Here is an 18000-nt window from a genome sequence, read left to right as displayed (position 1 = left end):
CAGGTGTAGAGGGCCACACCCGTCCTGGAGCACTCACCCTGCACCAGTCAAGCACCTGGCTTTCAGCACAGAGGACGTGGCAGAGAAGTCAGCCAGCTGCTGCTCTGCCTGGGGTCACTGGCCCCAGGATACAAAGTTCTTTGGCACTGGGCTGCAGGAGCCCTGGGCTGTGGCCAAAGCAGAAATCAGGAGAAGGGGTACCACCTCCTGAGGCCCAGAGGCCGGATGGGAGGGAAGGGGAGACAGGGAGGTGGGTCCCACCCAAGACAGCCCAAAGCCTGCCCCCGCCGTCCCCCGGATGGGCAGGATTCTAAGGGAGGGAGTCCAAGGCCAAAAGGCAGAGCAGAGCTCTGTGGTGGATTTAGGACATGCTGCCACAGAAGGTTAAAGGCACAGAAACGTCAACCTACAGGCAGAGCGGGCCTCGCCGAGCAGCTCAGGAAGGGGTGGTAAAGAGCAAGTGTTGCGGGACCCCCGGAACCTAGACACGGCCAGAATCAGGTTCACTGCCAGGTTGCAGGGCCTATCACCACCCTGTCCCTCCACCCTCAGGCAGGACCAAGCACAGGAAGAGGCAGCAGAGACACAAAGAGAAATGAAAATCTACCTCATTCCCAGAACATCCCACCCTTTCTAGAAAATGGTTAACCTGCTTCTCCTTGGCTGAATACCGCTGCTCTGCAGACCTGGCCCGACCCCGAGGCCGTGCCAGCATCCATGTCCACTGGGGAAAGCCTGCCTGGGGCAGCTGGGGGCTGCACCGGATACAGGCTCCTGGGCTGTCACCAGAGGCTCATCTGAGGCATGGGGACTGGGACAGCCTGCAGGAGGAGCCCAGTGGGCAGAGCTGACGCGGGAAGAGGCTGCTGCACAGGGCTGGGGTGGGCACAGGAGCCACAGGTTGGAGGCTCTGTGAGCCCAAGGGAGAGCAGAGTGCTGAGGCGGAAGCCGAGGACAGTGAGAGGTCCTCGGCCACCAAAAGCCCTCCTGCTCCCAGACGCCTGCCTCTGGTACTAAGAGACCCCACCCTCAGCCTGTCCGAGACCAAGCCCCAGAATCCTGTGTGACCAGCTCCTTCCTCATGATGGCACTTCCCAGAAGGCCCTTGCAGACATGGCCTTTTCAGGTTGTCACTGTGCCAGGTGCATCCTGTCACGCCGCCATGAAGGCACACAACAGGGACATGTGGACTCGGGAGCCATGGCCCACCCTGTGCCCTGCATTTGGAGTCTGCGGTTGGTGGAAGGTTGGGAAGAGGCCCTCAAGGTTGACAGGTCTGGCCGAAACCTGCCTGAAGACGTGGAGGCCTCATTGACGGAGCCGAGCGGCATCTTAGTCAGCCCTCGTCCTCAGGAGCAGCAGCTGACCCAGAGTTTCCCCTGTCTGCTTGTATGACCAGCCTCCTTGCACTGGCCTGCAACCTGCTGTCAGCAGCGTGGCAGGACAGACACTTTTGGGTCCCACTAGCAGAGCAATTGGCTCAGGTCACGTGCCTTGGGGGACAGCACACTGTCTTGCTTGCTACTAGTGATACCCAATAGGAAAAACCTCCCTTTCCTGGCTGCAGCGATGAGGGGGCGGTAAGATCCAAAGACCCCGCTGCTGGCTCCCCTCCAGGGCACGACAGTCAGGGAGGCCTGTCAGCTGGCCCTGGGCCTGTCCCTGGGCCTCAGGGTGCGCATTAGAGACAGGGCAATCGTGAGGTCACTGGGATGCATAAGTAACTCCTTGCAAGCAAGAACGAGCCACAGCAAAGCAAGGAGCATCTGGTGCATCTCCTGCCGCCCCTAAGGGTGGCTCCCGGCTTCCGCCTCTCCTCCACTTCGGTCTCCCTCGATGCTGGGTCCCTGAGTTTTCCTTTCCCACAGGGAGTGGCACTCAGCGGGAGGGCCTGCCACAGCACGCAAGGGGAGGCAGGACAAGGGCCTTGACATCGACTGCCCAGTCCCAATGAGCTGCTACCACACAGGAACATTGTGGAGCTCCGCCCACAGTGCAAGCAGGTGGACACAGACAGTGGACAGGGAGCCAGGGGAGCCGCCATTCCTGCTGGGCCTTGGGCTGTGCAAAGGTGTTCGTCTGTAGTGATTCATGTGACCCTCGAGATTCCAGCATCCCCATTACAGATACAGAACAAGCACTGAGACTGAGCAATGTGGCCAAGGTCAACAGCAGAGTCAGGTTTGAGCCCAGCTCCTGCCCCCTCCCGAGCAGGGGCGCTGTTAAGGACTAGAGTCTTCTCCGACTACAGGATCAGGCTGTGGCTTGCAGCAGAAGCACAGTGTGGCAGCACACAGACACCAAAAAAAGCAAAACCAAAATCCTTCTTCTGATAAAAACCACCTGAACTCCTGCAGGCCACCAGTGGCCGTGCTGCTACCTGAGACCCGCCAGGCAGCGCTGGCAGCCGCGCATCCCAGATAAGCCAGGGCAGTTACAGCTTGCCCAATAAATCTCCAAATGTCCCCAGAAACTCTGCTACTACAGACCTACACTACATCTTCCAGGCTGCCTCTTGCAACCAGAAGCAGCACGAAATCCCATAGTCGGGGCCATTTTGGTCCAGACAACATGACACTGTGCGGAGCAGAACACTGACGGCCCCCAACAGCTGCTGTAGCCAATCATGTCCTCCAAGGACCCACATCACTTTGGCCCTTAATACCCAGCATCTCCTGCAGCCTCAGAGGGCAGTAGGGGGCAGGAGGTCACGGATGGCAAAGGTGAGGTCCTGCCAGGGGCAGCTGGTAGTGTCGGGGTTCTGAAAGGCCAGGAGTCCCTGCTGCCGCGGCAGACCATCTCAGAGGTGCACAGCAGCAGGGTGAGAGGAGGGGTGGCTCGGAGACAGGCCCCACAATATCCTAATTAATCAACAAGCCCCTCCCCAGCTCCCTCCCGCCAGCCCCAGCACCCCAGCCCTCCGGCCCAGCCTGGGCTGCCACCAGCCTATGAAAAACCAGAAAGTCTTGGCAGGGGACTCGGGGTGGCGACAGTGGCCTCTGATGGATGGGCTGCTCTCTCCAGGTTGCTCCACACTGTCCTAAACATGTCCTCCGGGGGCCCAGGGGCTGGCAGCCAGCAGGGACAGATGAAAGGAGGACGCGCCTGGCTTTCAGGCTGCACAGACTGATATCAAAGAGCCTGAGGTGGGAAGGACTGAGGCTGAGATTTCTGGGTAGTAGGAACCTCAGGGAGGGCATGAAGAACAATGCAGGTGACAGAGACAGCAGAGAAAACCAAAGGCGATGGGACACAGCATGCAAGCGCCAGCTGAGGCTTCCTGGCGGTCTTGTGCTCCAGGGCTGTCCCCAGCCTCCAGCCACTGTGATCACCAGGCTCCCTGCAGTGCCACAGCGCCCAGCGAACCTCCACTCAAAGGCTGTGACCCAGGGGAAGGTAGCCTGAGCAGCTGGCACTGTGTGGGTCTGTGCACTGAGGGACAAAGGGGCCTCGTGAGGTCCCAAGGGAGTGGCAGGAAGGACAGGGCCAGCCAGTTGGAGGTGGCTGCTCCCAGCCTCACTGGAGGCAGTGAGGATCCAGGGCCAACACTGCCCCCTGGTGCAAGGAGCTGTCACTGACAACTTCCAGCCAGGACACAGGTGTGGCCTCAGTGACAGAGGGATTTCTCTTAGTGCTGGCACTTGATCACTGGGGGAAGGCTCTCAGGGAAGGGGTCACTTGCCCTACCTGGCCCACACCCTTTAAGACTCAGCTCAGGAACACTTTCCTGGACACCCAGCCTCCCCAGCCGGTTCCAAAATCCCCAATGGGGCAGCCACCCACTTCAGTCAGCACAATGAGTTAACAGACATGTGAGCGTCCCCTACACACAAGATTAGAGCCCAAAGTGCTGATGACAGCACACAAGGAGGGTCAAAAGGGCAAAATCAGCAAAGAATGTTTGTCTCTCCCCAATTTACATGTAGAAACCTTGATCTTGGGTTTCCCAGCGTCCAGACTGTGGGAAATACACAAGCTCATATGGCATCCTGCAAAGCAGCCGGGAGGGTGGGCACCAGGACAGCTGAGGCTCAGGGCTGAGTGGGGTGACAAAGCTGGGGCACTCATGTGCCAGGTGTATACACCCCTGGGCTGTGCTTTGCAGGGAGTGCCACGCTGGACAGGGCAGCGCCTGCAGGCGGTCAGGAATGCTTCGTCACCCAAGTTGCCTAGGGTCCCAGAGCCTCTGCCACTTGCTTGCTCCTCACCCCTCAATCCAAGACCAAGACCAAGGGGCCTGGCTAGACTAGAGTGGGCGCTCAGAAGCCCAGGGGCTTTGGGGGTGGTGAGCTGGGGGCAAGAGGGAGTTGTCACCCAGTGTTGTTGAACTGCGTACTCTCAAAAGAAATGCTGAAGTTCTGGTCCCAGAACCTCAGGATGTGACCTTATTTGGAAAAGGTGAAGCCAAGGTACTCAAGTGAAAGGGGGGTTACTAGGGTGAGCCCTAATCTAACATGCCTGGTGTCCTGATCAAAGGGGGACACTCAGACCCAGTGACGGACAACGTGAAGGTGTGGGGAGACCATGGAGAGAAGCGCAGGGAGGCTGAGCTTAGGAAGGTCTCCCCTGGAGGCTTCAGAGCATGGCCTGCGGACGCCTGGGACGTGAACTTCAAGTTCCAGAGCGGGAGGCGGAAATCCCTGTTGCTGAAGACATCCAGTGTCGGGCCTTTGCCCTGCTGCGGTGGCCTTAGAAACCCACTGCACCCAGCTCCCCCGGCCACTGCCACTCGGCGGGGAAAACCTCAGTGGCACAAGTGTCTCTCTGCTCATCCGCTGCAGGCCACAGCACTGGTTTCAGAGCACGCGGCTACTTAGGATCAGAGACAAAGGGACAAAGGCGAGGGGGAGGCAGGGAGAAGTGAACAAGGCCAGAGTGCCCAGCAGGCCGGCTCCCAGCAGGGCTGAGCCACAGGAAGGCCTCTGGAGGCAAAGAGGGGACGGATCTTAAAGGAGGCGGAAGGGATGTCCAAAGAAGGGGGCAGGTGGGGAAGGCGGCTCAGGTGTGGGGGTGGCAGAGCAAATAGCCCGGCCAGTGTCCCAGCAAGGCACGGAAGGCGCTGGGAAGGACCCCCCTGGAGACACCTGGGCTCCAGGTCAAGGGCAAGGAGCTTGGGCTGTGCCCTCAACAGCAGGGTGCAGCGGCCAAACCGGGCGGAGCAGAGACAGATTTGCAATTGACAGGGACCCTGAGGAAGCTGGATTCAGGGAGGAGAGACTAGAGGTGGGGGACAGGAAGATGTTCCAATGCCAGCGAGAAATAACAGGGACTCAAGCCAGGGTCACAGTGGGAGGGTTGGAGGGGACCTGGCAAAAAATACTTAGGCAGTAAAATCATCAAAACCAAAAGGATGAGGGCAAAGCAGGGGTGGGGCGGGGTGACTCCGGGCTCCCAATTACAGACCACTGAGACAGAACCCAACGGAAATGCAGAACCAGCAGCTCTACGAGGACTGACAGCTTTGAGCTGGGGGACCACAGACCTTATGCCCAGGAGAACTGTCCCCAGTCCCCCAGTGAGAGATGACAGCAAGTGCTGCCTGGGGGTGAGAGCCCATGAGCAGGGGCACAGCAGACCTCTGAAAAGGAACAGGAAAACAGCACAGGTCCCGCACGCAGGGCTCCCTGGGGGCCTGAGCAGAGCTGAGAGGAGGGTGCAGGGAAAGGTGAGGGCATCAGTGAGCTGGCAGCTAAGGCAGGCTCTGCCTGGTCTAATGCCCCAGTTTGGATGAACACTTCCAGAAAGTCTGAAAAGCAGAGAAATGCAGGGGGAGCTGGAGGACACTAGGATCAATGGACTCTTCTTCTTTTTTAATGAAACACTAAATGGGTCCAGTGAAATGTAGTGGATCAAACACGCGGGTTTATTTCTATTCCCTTCTGAAATCCCACTAAAACATCAGTATGGGTTTCCCTTTTAAAGAGCAAAACCACAAACACAAAAAGCAGGAGGGCTGACAGCAGCAGATGATGGAGGCGAGAAATGAGAGGAGAAAACTGCTTGGTGTGTGGACTAGCGGTGCAGCCTGAGGAGGAGGAAATCCCGGGGGTCAGGGTTGGGAGTCCCGCCATCAAGTGGACCCAAGCCATGGCCGCCTGGGGAGTCCAGAGCCTCATGGCAGGTACCCAGGTGGTGGGATGAGGGACAGGGCCGCCAACAGAAGCCAGGTTGGTCGGGATCAGAACCCCAGATGCTCCTCCCCATCACACAGCCAGGACTCTCCTGTCCCCAGTGGGCAACAGTGACAACGGCCCCGATTGTGGTCCCCAGAGCCCTCTGCGTCCACTGACTCTGCACTACAGCCCCTATGCCACAGCAGCCTGCTGCTCCCAGGTCTGCAGCTGAGGAACTGATGCTGGCAGGACGGGTCAGTGGCATGCGCGGGGCACGCCCCCGTCATCTGAATCCTGCACCCTGCTCCTGACCACCACACGATGGCTCTTTCAGAAGACAGGAGGCTTGGTTCCTGGAGCGGCTGCAGCCCAGCCACCAGGCCCAGCCCAGGCAGCAAGGCCCCAGACTGCAGCTGGGGATGAGGGCACCTGCCCACCTGCAGCTGGACACCCCTCAGTTCCACAGGGCTCCACAGGGCTCCGCAGGCCCTCCTCCAGGGGCCACACCACAGGACTCCTCTCAGGTGACCACTGTGGCTGGACCTTGGATGTCCTCCGAAGGCCCACATGTTAAAGGTTTGATCCCGACAGACAGGGCGGTGCCCATCTGTAGCCCCAGCTGTTTAGGAGGCTGAGGCAGGAGGATCACAAGTTCAAGGCCAGCCTGGGCAACTTAGTGAGACCCGGTTTCAAAATAAAATAAAAGTGGCTGGGAATGTGGCCACCGCTAGAGAACCTCTGGGTTCAATTCCCAGTTAAAAAAAAAAAAAAAAAAGGATCAAAAAAAGTTTGATCCTCAGGGTGCAACTACAAGGAGGGGGGAGGCTTTAGAAGGTGGGGCCTTCTGGGAGGGCTTCAGGTCACTGGGGCATGCCCTGAGAGAGGACTGTGGACTCTGATCTCTTCCTTTCTGTTTTGCTTCCCGGCCACGGGTGAGCAGGTTCTGCTTGGCCACGTGTGCTCACTGTGATATGCTGTCCCCTCAGAGGCCCCAAACAACCAAGCCATCGACCGTGGACTGGAACCTCCAAGACTGGGAGCCAAAGTAAACCTCTCCTCTTCAGAAGCAGATGACCTCAGATATTTGTTACAGGGACAGACAGCTGAGTAACACAGAAACCAGCCAACCCAGCACAGGATGCCTGAAGCTGTGACATATGGCCTCTCCAAGAAAAAGCCCGCCTGCAGTCCCCTCGCTACGGGGGCCGGGTGGGGACCACCGCCAACAGGCTCAGCTGCCCGGGTTTCCCAATGGGCTTTGGTGTCGCGTTTTTTCAGTAGAAATGTCAGCCAAACACCACCAGATATTTGAGAAAATCACCAAAAATTCGCCAAAACAAATTTTTTTAAGGGAACTCAAGAGAAAAGCAATACAGAGAGCAGACACTTAGAAAAACTATAATTAATCTCCTCAGAGAAATGAGAAAAGCAATTGCATCCATTAAGTAAGAGGCGGCAGTTATTTTAAAAAGGCAACAAGAAAGAGCTCTAGGAAAGTAAAAATAGAGTTGCAGAAAATTTTAAACATAACAAATAGAAGAAATACAAGGCAGCTCAGGACATCGCCCAGAAAGACGAACCTGCAGAAAAAAAGGGGAAAAGGTAGGAAAATAAGAGGCTCAGGTGGGCCCTCCCAGAGCCACTGCCTGGAGTCCCAGAAGGGAGAAGAGAAAGCCAGAGGGAGGGGCCGGCCACCAAGGCCCTGGGGACTGAAGGATTCCGGGGGTTTGGCCTAGCCTCAGGCCGACATGCCCCAGGAAAAGGATCCAGAGGCCCTTAGCTTCCTGCAAAGTAACGAACTGCCACAGGCTTGGTGGCTTAAGACAACAGAAACCACTGCCCTTCAGTTTTGAGGGCAGAAGTCCAACACCAGTGTCCACACCCTGCAGGACGGGCGGGATGGGCAGCATGCCCTCCACTTCTGGTGGCCACTGGGGCTCCTTGGCTTGTGGCCACATCATTTCAATGCCTGCCTGTCTCCTCAGCATATGTCTCTGCCTTCCCAGGACACTCATGATGGCACTTAGGGCCCACCCATGTCATCTTCCCTTGTCAAGATCCTTAATCATATCTGTAGGTCTTTTTTCTTTTTCTGTTTCTGGGGATTGAACCCAGGGGCACTTTACCACTGAGCTACAACCCCACCCCTTTTTACTTTTGATTTTGAGACAGGGTCTCACTAAGTTGTCCAGGGATGGCCTTGAACTTGACCTTGAACCTGCCTAAGCCTCCAAGTTGTTGGGACCACACGTATGTTCCACCATGTGTGACTAGAGGACTTTTTTCTTAAAATGTAGGACCTGGATATCCCTGGGGACATCTTCCAGCCCTCTATACTTCTGAACAGGAAAAGGAAGTCTCACCCGACTGTCATCAGTGACAGGAGCCAGATGCTGCTGGTGCAATGTCTTTAAATTTCCGAGGGAAAACACTCCCCAACCTGGAATTCTCTACCCAGTTAGACAATCCATCAAAGACTGCGAAATACACAATCCCAGACATGCCTGTCCCTGGGAAGCTCTGAGATGGGCTCTAACAAGACAAGGAGCGGGCTGGCCAGGACGCAGGGGCACAGAGGGGCCTCGCAGGTGCAAGGCCCAGGTTTGCTCCTCAGCATTTCAAACAGACACAGGGTCCAGGTCCAGGTCCCAGGCTGCCAACTAGAGGAGGCAAAGGGACTCCCAGGGTGCAGGAAGTCCCAGGCCACAGTGCACCCTGCTGGCCCAGACGGCCCCCTGCAGAAGGCAGCTCCCTTAGAGGTTCCCAGGAGGTTCGACAGGACTGCAGATGGGCCCCTGTCACTGGAAATGTGAGAGCCACTCAGGATTTGTTTAGCTGGGGATGAAGGAAGGAAGCAGCTGATGAAAAGTGGACAAGAAAACGCCACCATCCTCCACATTCTGCATTTTCAAAGGTGATTTACTTGATTTAAATAAAGTAAAAATCTGAAAATGTGCTTAAACACAGACCTACACAACTGTGCTGGGAGCTGGGGGAGAAAGAAGGCAGCCACGGGAAGGCAAGGCAGCTTTACAAGTGTAACTCTCAGCAGAGTCCACAGTATTGCTTTTTCAATAAAGTAAAAGTTAAACTTAACCAAGGAGGAAACCACCCTCTACAAACAGTAGCAATCTCTGAGGCTCTCCCCTAGCACACTCCCAGACCAAACCCCGCCCTGCTGGGCTCCCTTCCCTTCCAGGCTCCACACTCCTAGGGATGTGAGGCCCCATTACCTGGATTTGTGTTTTGATTTTTTTCGTGAATGAGAGCCATTTTTTAGCTTTTTTCAACTCAATGTAATATTTGAAATCTATTCACATTGGCATGCATATAGAGTCTGTTGTTTTTAATTATTTACTGCTGTTGTTTTTAATTTGTTCCTTTTTTTGTTTTGCTTTATTTTCTTTCTGGGTGCTAGGGAGCAAGCCCAGGCCTCAGGCATTCCACCCCAGGGCTAGTTCCCCAATCCTTTTGCATTTTTGAGTTCACTAACTGTATCAGCTATAGGTTGTTGTGTTACATGGGCCACAAGTTTATTTGTGCCCCAAAGAGGGATCGCTGTGACTGATGGTTTTGCCCCTCCTTTCCTAAGTGCAGACACACCTCCTGGGCAAGGATGCTACGGGTAGGTGGGGGTCTCTGGGAGGCAATGAGGTTATGGGGGTGGAGCTCTCCTGATCAGGATCACAGTCCTTATAAAGAGATTCCAGAGAGCTCCCTCACGCCCCTCTGTCCAGTAAGGACACAGTGACCTATGAACCAGGAAGTGGGTCCTTATAGGACACCTTGATCTCAAATCTCCCAGCCTCCAGAGAGGTGAGAAATAAATCCCTATTGCTTATAGATGACTCTGTCATGGGTGGTGTTTGGCAGCCCACACAAAGACAGTGATAGTAGGTGCTTTCCAATCTTTGGCTATTAAGAACCGTATCATACAGACTGACAAAATTATAATTGCTTCAGTGGGACAAGAGGTCCATGGGGTCCATTACACTGTTTGTTTCACTGCTGCATATGATTGAACCTTCAAAATAAAACTCAGTTAAAAGTGAGTAACTCTGACCTCCTATAAAAGATATGTAAGAATTTCTCTAGGACATAGATTTAAATTGGCCCAGGGGCACTCAACCACTGAGCAGCATCCCAGCCCTTTTTTGTATTTTATTTAGAGACAGGGTCTTGCTGAGTTGCTTAGGGCCTCGCTAAGTTGCTGAGGCTGGCTTTGAACTCACAATCTTCCTGCCTCAGCCTCCAGAGCTGCTGGGATTACAGGCATGCACCAGGGCGCCTGGCTAGGCACATTCTTAATGTTAACATTGTCAAATATCTCTCCAGAGTCACATTGTCCTAACAATCTGTACTGACACTGGAGTGCAGCCGAGCTTCTGTGTCCCCATGTAGTCACTGACTCTATAATGTCAGACTTTGCTTTTGTCAATCTTGTGGGTATAAAATTGCACCTTGCTTTCCGATTCCTTGATTACTAGTGAGGTCAGACATTTTCTCATGATTGTGGGCATATTTCTAGGTTTTTCTCTTAACTGCCTGCTCACGTCACTTGCCATTGTTCTGCAGATCTGGCTATCTTTCCCTTCTTTACATGTTCTAGACAGGACCATCAGGCCGCATCCTCTGTTGTGTGGGGAACCCCCTCCTGCAGGAGGAGGATTAGCAGGTGCTGGAAGGGGAAGGGGCAAGAAGCCCAGCAAGAGGCTGAGGGAGAGCGGGTGGGATGAGAGCTGGAGCAAGTCCAGGAAGGAGGTCCCAGGCTCGGGTGAAGACGACCTCCTCCTCTGGGACCAAAGGCCTGGGCTTCCGGGACAGGCCCAGCTGCAGAGCATCCCAGTGTCTGGCTACAGGCCACACCAACGCTTCCTACTCTGATGGGTCCAGACTGTCCCATCCCAGGAGGCACAACCCAAAGAGCAGAGCAGCAGCCCACGGCAGGTCCACATGCAGCAGCACCACTTCCCACTGACATCAGGTGGCCCGTCACCACAGCTGCCCAAGAACCCAGAGTAATGAGGCCAATGAGGCACCAGGGATGACTGCCACTAAACTTTGAAAATGTTTGGCAGCTGGACCAGCAGAAGACATTAGAAAAAGCAGCGGCATTTCCCTCTGACAGAGTTTAGAAGAACTTAGTTTTCTGAATAAGTGGGTTTAGGTCAAGTGGTTCTTCTAGAACAGCAAAATGTTAGACTGATTATGTAAGTGATTTCTTAAATGTTTGTGGTGATTAACCTTGGAGAAGAGACACAAGCAGTTTTCAGTCTGTATTCTGGTACATTCTTATAGAATGCTGGTTTGATATTCTTTCTTTAGAGGAAATAAGGCAAAAGTTAGGAACATTTGGGGTTTAGACATCAAATAAGTTCTAGTTAAAGTCTACCAGGAACCAGAGTTCTGTGACCCTCAGGACAACCTGATGGGCTTTTGTCTCTCCTTCCTCTCCTAATTCTTCCCAAGCAAGAAGTTACCAGGCCAATGGCTGCCACAGTCAGAAAATTAAAATGCAAACCACTCCGTTAAAATCTGAATTTCAGACAAACAGAATAAAAAAAAAAGTATATCCCATGCTCTATTTGGGGTATACTTACACTATAACATTATTTGTTGTTTACTTAAATTTAAATTTAACTGGGCATCCTGTATTTTATCTGCAACCCTGATGGGCCGGCAGAGTTGAGTCCCTGATGGGATTTTAAGCAAAGAAATGGGTGCAGAGGCCCAGTGTTGACAGGGCGGAGGGGAGCGGGAGAGCCAGCGGCAAAGACGCAGCCAGGACGGCAGGAGCTGACTGCCCGGGTTCAGAGCAGACTCTGGAGAGCGCCTTTACCTCTGGGCCTCAATTTCTTCACTTGTATATTCAGAAATTTTAAAAATACCAAAGAGCTCAGAGGGTTGTTACAAAGATCAGTTGAGTTGAGGCATGAGACAGTTTAAATTGCCTGAAGCCCAGCAGAGAGCTGCCACCAGCAATTCCAGCAACTCGGGAGACTAAGGCAGGAGGATCCCAAGTCCAAAACCAGCCTGAGCAACCCAGCAAGGCCAGTCTCAAAATAAACAATAAAAAGAAAAAGCAATTCCTGGCACATAATCAGTCTCTATCCTAAATGGCAGCTTTTGGTGTTGGCAGCACTCAGTATCAGTGCTGACCTGTGGCCGATGAGCACTGGGGCTGGAAGGGGCCAGGGAAGACAGCAGAGCCCCAGGTGGAGGGCTGGGGCTGCGGCAGCGCAGTCCTCACTTGTTGGGATGAAGCTCTGTACCAAGTCCACCCGGACACCCGCTTGCTCAGAACAAGTCAGGCCTCGAAAGGAGGATGTCCGGCTGCCCGGCACGCTGTCCAGGGGCGCGCCAGAGGCCGTGCATGGTCCTGGCTCATTCCACTGACTAGAGATGGACGACGCATCTCTCTCTAGTTCTGTGCTCAGTGGCAGCAGTTGGTGGCCTGAGGTTGGTCCCGATGGGCGTGCTTATGCCACAGAACCTGGCAAACGCTGTAATGGGGTCCCTTCCTCACCTCCAGCCCTGACAGAATACCCTGATGGGGCACAGGCACGCGCACCCCAGAGGGGCTGGGTGGCTGGGGACGGGGCTGGGTGCATGGTGCCCCTGCTCTCCTTTTCCTGTAGCTACAAAACTCAAATAAGAGGCCTCCTTTTCTTTTTTAAAGGCCTAGTGTACAGAAGATTTAAGTTGGTCAAACTCAGGAAGAGGTGAGGGAGAAAGGAAATGGGCCCTGTCGATATTCAAGTAGCTTGAAGCCATTTGGCAGCACTAATTAGGCTATGAGCATATCAAAATGAAAATTCTTTTGATAATCGCACTTAACAACTTGAAAATTATTCCTCTGTCTTCTAAGGGACTAATTTCTTTGTTCCCACCCTCCACACCTCTGTCTGTCTCTCTCTCTCAACCAAGTGTGAGAATTTAAAAGCACAGCTTTTTGATATGCCTCCCCCCCACAACACACACACACACACACACACACACACACACAAAGCCAAGACATCTCCCGGCTCCCCAGGAACCAAGCTGAGACAGCTCTTCCCTCCCGTGCCTGTCATCCACCCAGAAGTCCTTGCTGCCACCCCCTAACCTTCACGCCCTCCCCTCCTTCCATTACTAAGCCACCCTGAATCACTCCCTTCCGACTGCCTGAATTCTGGTAAAAGCCCCCTAAGCCATCACCACAGCTTGAGCTACCAAGGCACCTGGTTATTATTGATCGATTAATTGATTTGGGTGCTGGGGATTGAACCCAGGGCTTACAAGGGAAGCACTCTACTAACTGAGCTATATCCCCAGCCAAGAGTTCAGCCCTGCCGCACACGTGTGAGATCTGGTCTCCCTGGCCTCCTCTCCCAGGGTCTCTCTAGTGTGCTTCCCAGCCTTGTCTCCCATCATTCCACAGCCTCCTGGACCCTGCCCACGGCTTGCCCACTGCCTCCTCTTTGTTCCCAGAAGGTCTGGCATGGTCTGACCTCTGTCAGAGCACCCCCTCCACCCAGACGGTCCTACCCCGCGAGCCCTCCCCCCTCCTCACTGGATGCAAGTCTGACTTACGCGTCTCATTTTTCTCCCTACTTAAATTCAGTAGATTTAAAAAACATCCAAGGACAAAGCAGACAGGAGAAGAAATGGCAGCAATGTAACCCAGGAAGCTGGACACAGTTAAGAGTCACTGACCTTGTAGCCCCACACTGGCCAGGGGGAGGCTGATGGTCCACCCGACTCCACCACCCACCACATCTACTGTAGGATCCACAAAGGGCCAGGTTCCCCCAGAACAGGGCTGAGTGTGCCCACCAGGGGTGGGTGAAAGCTCTTGAGAAGCCACATCTCCCTCCCATGCCCAGGAGACCACCCGCAGGGGTCCTCTGGAGAAGGCAAAACCAGGAGCTGTGGACTAGGGTGCGAGGCACAGCAGAGAACCTTGGGATCTTGCCAAAATGGAAAAGGGAGGCCAAGTGATTGCACATCCCGTCCCCTTCCCTCACTCCCAGAACACCAGCAACCAAGGAGGAAAGACTCCGGATGTGAACACTGAGGTTCCCAAAGAACAGCCCACCCAGGTCACCTACTGTGAGACGGACCCCAGTATGTTCTGGATGCTCAGGCCTCTTGTGAGACCCCAAGATCACCTGGCAGATTCATAAAGAAAACAAACCAAAGAAAAGAAAAGCCTCAGAAAAAAACCCTGGAGGAAGCCAACCATCCAGGGAGAAGAAACCTACAGAAACCTACATGCATCAAGAGCCTGGGAGTGGAAGACCACAGCCCTGCACGGCGGGACTCCGACGCCCGTCTTGGAAGAATCACTCAGGGAGAAAAACAGGGCCTCAAGGAAACTAAAAATGATAGGAGAAACTGGCCAAAAGAAAGCAATAGAAGGGTTGGAAGTTAAATGACAGGAAATCTAGAAACGGAACAAAAAGGCAAATGAAATGGAACATAGGAAAGAAAGGAGAAAAACTGGAGAGTCACTCCAAGAGATCCACAATCGAAAGGATAGAAGCTTTAGGAAGAGGAAACAGAAAGAGGAAGAAATGAAATAATCCAGGAAACTCCCAGGACAGAGCGTGGAGGGCCCCGCTGGAGCCCACCAAGGTCTTGTAGGTTTCAGATCCTGGAAGCCGACAGACATCGGGGAGGGGACAAAAATCAGAAAGGTTTTGGATTTCTTGGCAACTTGCAAAGCTAGAAAAGTACAAAGCAAGTCTTCAAACTTGTCAAGGAAAAATGATTTCCAACCTGAACTTTCCTCTCCAGCCAAACCATTGACCACGTAAGCAGGCAAAATAACGACAGAGAGCAACCACACTGGCCAGGAAGCCACGTGGGTAAGTTCCACCCAGCAAGGGACCTTGAGAGTAGGGGGGGCGGGACGGGGACCAGGAGCTCCCCCAGGACAAAGACAGAGCTCTGGAGGAACCAGCCAGGACAGCAGTGATGTGTGGGTGGGGGTGCTGGCCTCCACTTCATGGGACTCTCCTCAGGGGCACTGAAGGCAACAGAGTCATCATTCTCACTGACGAGACTCCTAGGTCATGGCCTGTGATGGCACCAACCACGGGATGGGAAAGTCTCTGCAGAACGACATGGAGCCCAGGACGCGCTTCTAACCCACATCTTCGCAGGAGCCTTCAGACGCCAATGGCCCCAGCAGGGAAGATGGCAAAACTTGCCCAGTCACACCCCACACCTGCAGACTGTTTCTAGGATGAGACTCCAGGAGCCGATAATGGTAGTGGCCTCTGGGGAAGAGATGTGGGGGAAGGCTGATCATCCACTGTCTACGTCCTGAATTTGAACCATATACTTGCTTCTTCAAAATGTGGATGGAATACAATATATGCAAAGCATATCCTCCCACCCTTTGAGGCCCCATTTCGCTGGCCGTTCCCTCGAGAAGCTGTTCCTGGCTCTCCATCTTGGCCCAGAACAAGCTGGGTGTCCTCCTCCTGACCTGCTCCTCTCTGGGCACTGGTCAGTGGGCGCAGGTCGAATGTCCTGCCTAGAGCTCTTTGGGGGCTGATACAGTTCCCCTCTATCTGTGGTTTGGCTTTCCATAGTTTCTGTGACCTGGAGCCAATTGTGGTCTGAAAAATATTAAATAGAAAATTCCAAAACCAAACAATTCCTAAGTTTTAAACCGTGTGCCATCATAAGTAGCATGATGAAATCTCTCTCAATCCCACTCTGTCCTGCCTGAGACGTGAACCGTTCTTAGCAAACCCATGCTGTATATACTACCCTCCCGTCAGTCACTTAGCCATCTTGGTTACAGGCCCACCAGTACAGTACCACAATGCTTGTGCTCAAGTAATACTTATTTTACTTACTAATGGCCCCAAAGTACAAGTACAGTGAAGCTGCCTCAGATATGCCTAAGGAGTTCCTGTAAATGAAAAGGTAAAAGTTCTTGACTTGATAAGACAGAAAAATCAGGCTGGGGTTGCTAAGACCTTTGGTAAGAATCTTCTACTTGTGAAAAAGGAGAACAAATTCATGCTAGTTTTGCTGTCATTCTTCAAAACTTAGGGTCATTGAAAAAATCGGGTCTACTGTGCATAAAAAGTGCTTAGTCGTTCACCCTCCTCCAGCTCTCCACGTGGGCCCTGTCGGGGAGTGGTACAGGATATTTTGAGAGAAAGGCCACATTCACTTCCTTTCATTATAGTATGTCCTTATAATTGTTTCACTTGATTATTAGTAATGGTTGTTAATCTCTTACGATGCCTAACTTATGATTAAACTTCATCACAGGCTTGTATGTACAGGAAAACAAATGATATATATAAGAGTTTGATACTGAGGTTTCAGGCCTCTACTGGGGGTCTTGGGAGGCACCCTCAAGGACAAGGGGGTCTAGTGCATAACCGACTCATCTCTATCATGTAAACTTGTGCGTGTGACTTGCTCCAGGAGTGCTGGAAGGGCACTTCCGTTTCCTGCCTACTAGGTATGCCAGGCACCTCCAAGCTCAATCTCTTGGGGTATCATCAATCCTCATTTTACTGATAAGAAAAGTGAGGCTTAGAAGGACTCATAGGAAGTGGCGGATTCAGGAATAATGAGGCCTGTTCAATTTCAGTGCCCCTGTTTTTCACCAGAGTAACCTGGTCCCGTGCCTGGTTCACAGTGTGGTTCCAAAAATGTTTAACTGAAGCAAAATTTAAAATCCGAATTAGAATTCAAAGGTCCTGCTGGAGCTGGGGTCTTCCCGTACTCTCAATTTTGAAAAAGAGGCCACAAGTACTCAAGGGTGGGCAGTGCCTCCACCCAGCCAAGGTGGGCCAGGGCCAGTGGCTACTGATAGTAGGAAGCTCCCCATCCAACCGGGGGAGCTTCTGGGTATCCCGCAGCACTACCCTCGAGGGCTCTGAGTTTGTCTCCAACAGCTTTATTAAGATGTAACTCAAATACCACATGGGTCGTACATTTGAAGAACAATTCAACCGCACGTAGTGTAGTCACAGACAGGTGCACAGGTTACCAGAATGGACTTCAGAACACAGTCCTCTCCCATGGCCATCCCCCACTCCGTTGGCTGCCTCAGCCCCAGGTGACCACCAACAACTCTGCCTATGGATTTGCCTGTTCTAGAACATTTTATATAAATAAAATTTTAAAATGATCTGGCTCTGTGTGTGCAATTTTTTTCACCTGGAGTGCTTTGTCAAGGTTCATGCGTCAGTGTATTGTTACCTTTTACACCTGAGTAACATCCCATTAGGTGGGTATGTCACATTGTATTTATTGATTTACCAGCAGACGGATCTGGGGTTGTTCTGGTAATCACGAACGATGCTGCTATGACATTACTGTGTAAGTGTTTGGGTGGACCCACGCCTTCCTTCCTCATGTGTGTACCCTCGAGTAGACCTGGGGGATCACAATGTAGCTGTTTAACACCAAGGAACTGCCAGGCTTTTCCTAAGCCATTAAATTGTTTTGTGTTCAACTAGGAGTGTAAGAAGGGTCCAAATTCTCCACATCCTCGCTGACACTTGTTATTATCTGCCTTTTTAAAGTATCTTTTAGTTATAGGTGAATGCCCTATCTTTATTTTAAAGTATTTCTATGTGGTGCTGGGGATGGAACCCAGTGTCTCACACATGGTAGGCAAGCACGCTACCTCTGAGCCACAACCCCAACCCAATTATCTGCCTTTTTGATTAAACACCCTAGTGGAGGTGAAGTGGTATCTCACTGCGGCTTTTATCTTCATTCCCCTCAGGAGGAATGATTTCAAGCATCTCTTCCTGGGTTTACTGGTTGTCTGTATATCCTCTTTGGAGAAATATCTATTTGAATCCTTTGCCCATTTGTAAATGGAATTATTTGCCTTTTTATTGTTGAGTTGTAAGAGTTCTTT

At 52.8% G+C, this 18000-nt stretch overlaps 1 protein-coding gene across 8 annotated transcripts in view; it reads right to left on the bottom strand.

The window, feature by feature from the left end:
* Positions 1-18000, bottom strand: part of Pc (pyruvate carboxylase) — a 113798-nt gene that overhangs the window by 34207 nt on the left and 61591 nt on the right. The window contains exon 1 of one of the 8 annotated variants that reach the window (XM_026396702.2): positions 38-122. The exons of the other annotated variants lie outside the window; for them this stretch is intronic. The gene's annotated coding sequence lies outside the window, so the exon portion shown is untranslated. Of the gene's footprint in view, positions 1-37; positions 123-18000 lie in introns of those variants that run through there. 8 annotated transcript variants of the gene reach the window in all.

Source organism: Urocitellus parryii, chromosome 4 (assembly GCF_045843805.1).
Source record: "Urocitellus parryii isolate mUroPar1 chromosome 4, mUroPar1.hap1, whole genome shotgun sequence".
NCBI classification, from domain to species: domain Eukaryota; kingdom Metazoa; phylum Chordata; class Mammalia; order Rodentia; family Sciuridae; genus Urocitellus; species Urocitellus parryii.
Note: the sequence above shows the minus strand (reverse complement) of the source record. Positions and strands in the feature narration are given on the sequence as shown.